This window comes from Limulus polyphemus, unplaced genomic scaffold (genome assembly GCF_000517525.1).
Source record: "Limulus polyphemus unplaced genomic scaffold, Limulus_polyphemus-2.1.2 Scaffold1434, whole genome shotgun sequence".
Classification (NCBI taxonomy): Eukaryota; Metazoa; Arthropoda; class Merostomata; order Xiphosura; family Limulidae; genus Limulus; species Limulus polyphemus.
Genome location: NW_013667044.1, coordinates 193,401 through 196,177, shown reverse-complemented (window position 1 = coordinate 196,177; position 2,777 = coordinate 193,401). Strand labels below are relative to the sequence as shown.

Genomic DNA, 2,777 nt, shown 5'->3' with positions numbered 1-2,777 from the left:
ATCCGCAGACATACCGCTGTGCCACTGGGGGGGGGGCGAAAATCGTTGTAATCTTTAATGAACAAGTGAATACAAGTCAGTTGTTTTGACAGCCGTTATAACCCATTCAATTAACTATAAAAATTAAGCCTTTTGACTCTAGAATCACTATGCCCTTAATCAATTAAATAACAAAAACACGTGCCTTATGATTCCTTATAAAAGTAATGAGAAATTCTTAAGACAGAACTGTAATCCTAATTTTAATACTCTGGTTTAGTGACAGGAATCTCTAAAGACACAAAAAGCAACGTGATGGTTATACCTGTCCTATCTCTTCTACTTCTAGCCATATTGTATGTATCGAAACGTCTTTGGTTTAGAAGTCGGGTCGGAAATTCGTATACTTCGCGTGTTCGTTGTTGGCCTCGAATTTCCACTTCCTTGACTAAAATGACGTGACACCGACACAGCTTTTCCCATGTTTGCACTGTGTACAATTTCATATATCTTAATAGACTCGAAACCGGGGTCTACTAATCTTCTATCCTGTCATTCGAAATTATATGACGTATATAAATCTTTCATATTTTACGTACAAGTTCATCACGATGTGATCGTTCGCTCCAAATTTAAAAAGTATTTTTTATTCAAAAAGCTTTTGATGAATTAATTAGGAGCTCAGTTTCCATTGTTTCAAACTTACGTTGTTCAGTTACATATAATTATAAAGATCGAGCGGATAATTTAATTATACTTGAGTTGAATAATCCCGAAACGATTGTTTATCGTGAAACGTGATTCGAAATTAATTTGTTATTAAGATTTCTCGAGACGCCATATTTATATCAGCTTTATTTATATTCACTTCAAATGTTGAATATGGACTTTGAGATTTCCTTCAATCTGCCCTCTATTCAGATCATTCCTTTAACTTACAAATTATTTAGGTTTGTCTGTATCTTAGATCTCTATAAATCTGTGTTATTACCCTCGTCCCCTGGAGGGGGGGGGGGTAGTTGTAATCGAGTTCATGTGTGTGTGTGTGTGTGTGTGTGTGTATGTCTGTGTTTCCGTGCGCGTATCTCAAAAATTAATTGATCGATGTACACGAAAATTTTCCAAGAGATGGGAAGTCAGTATGGGTCATTCCTCCCCAAATTTGATCTGGATCCAAATCCGGATCCAGGTTCTGGATCACTTTGAAGCATTCTATATAATAGGAAGATAGAGTATTTTTGCGGTTTTGGGTTAATAATTCTGTAAAATGTGATCGGTTTTGTACCACATTTCGTGGCATATTAAGGTTGAGACTCCTCATCACAAAAAATGATCCGGATTTTCTGAGTTTTGGAAGGTGAAATTAGACGTTATCCAATATATTCTTTTTCTTTTTAATCCTGTAGACTCCCGGTGGAGTATAGGGCCGCAACAACACCTCGCCAACGGACTCTGTTCTGGGCTGGGTCCACGCCATTCCGGCGGCCTTCGCTTCACTACCGACCGATCTCCTCCACGTCTGTTTTGGCCTCCCAGCTTTTCTTTTCCCTTGTGGGTTCCAGTCCAAGGCCTGTCTTGTAACGTTGTCGACTGGTTTTCGCAGTGTGTGTCCAATCCAGCCCCATTTTCTTTTCCTGATGTCTTGGCTGACTGGGTTCTGGTTGGTCCTTTTCCATAGCTCTGTGTTTGAGATCTTCTCTGGCCACCTGATGTTTTGGATGTGTCGCAGGCACTTGTTGATGAACGTCTGTATCTTGTTGGTGATGGTGTTCGTAACTCGCCATGTCTCGGACCCATACAGGAGTACTGCTTTTACATTTGTGTTGAAGATGCGGATCTTGCTGCGCAGGAACAAGGCTTTGTTATCCGATATAAACGTATCCAATTTCGAAAAGGTGCAGCGGGGCGAGGATATGCAATCTCTCTGGTTGCTTTTGTTTTATATATTAATACATCTGCCTAAACATATATCATTTTAATACTATATTAAAAAATGTTTTAATTTTGGATATCTCGTACACAACTCACTTTTTTTTTCAATTTTAACTTGTACTGTAGAAAATACATACATGTAAATGACGCCATCATATATATTTCTCCAAATCAAGAGGAAGAGATTGTGCAAAATCTCAAGTTTCTTTGTTTTGAATTTCGTGCAAGCCTACACGAGAGCTATCTGCGCTAGCCGTCCCTAATTTAGCAGTATAAGCCTATAGGGAAGGCAGCTAGTCATCACCACTCACCACCAACTCTTGAGCTACTCTTTTACCAACGAATAGTGGGATTGACCATCACTTTATAACGCCTCCACGTCTGAAAAGGCGAGCATGTTTGGTGGGACGAGGATTCGAACCCGCGACCCGCAGATTGCGAGTCGAGTGCCCTAACCATCTGGCCATGCCGGGCCCAAGCTGTTGTGTTCAAAAATCTCGTTACCCACCTCTTCACATATAGACGAGTGAACCGGAAGGTTTACGTTAAGTAGCAGAGGTAGGTACCCGCTCCACGCGTGGCGTTTATTTCGATGTCTTTGAAAGCTTGTGAAAATTAGTTTCACTTCTGAGTGAATAGAACTTTCAATGAATTTCTAGTGGTTTCGAGTCTAGTTTAGTATTGACCTATAGTCGCAGAGTTCCAAATTAGATCGCTTTTGAGCTTAACTTATAACTTATAACTTAAAGCTTATAATTATATATACTATGTTTATTGAATTACATATGAACATACATATGTTACATAAACATACATTAGTTTACGTATTCGTATATACATAATATATATATATATATATATATATA

At 38.8% G+C, this 2,777-nt stretch overlaps 1 protein-coding gene across 6 annotated transcripts in view; it reads right to left on the bottom strand.

The window, feature by feature from the left end:
* LOC106463546 (ras-related protein Rab-32-like) overlaps positions 1–2,777 on the bottom strand; it is a 19,783-nt gene that overhangs the window by 14,581 nt on the left and 2,425 nt on the right. The window lies entirely within an intron of this gene.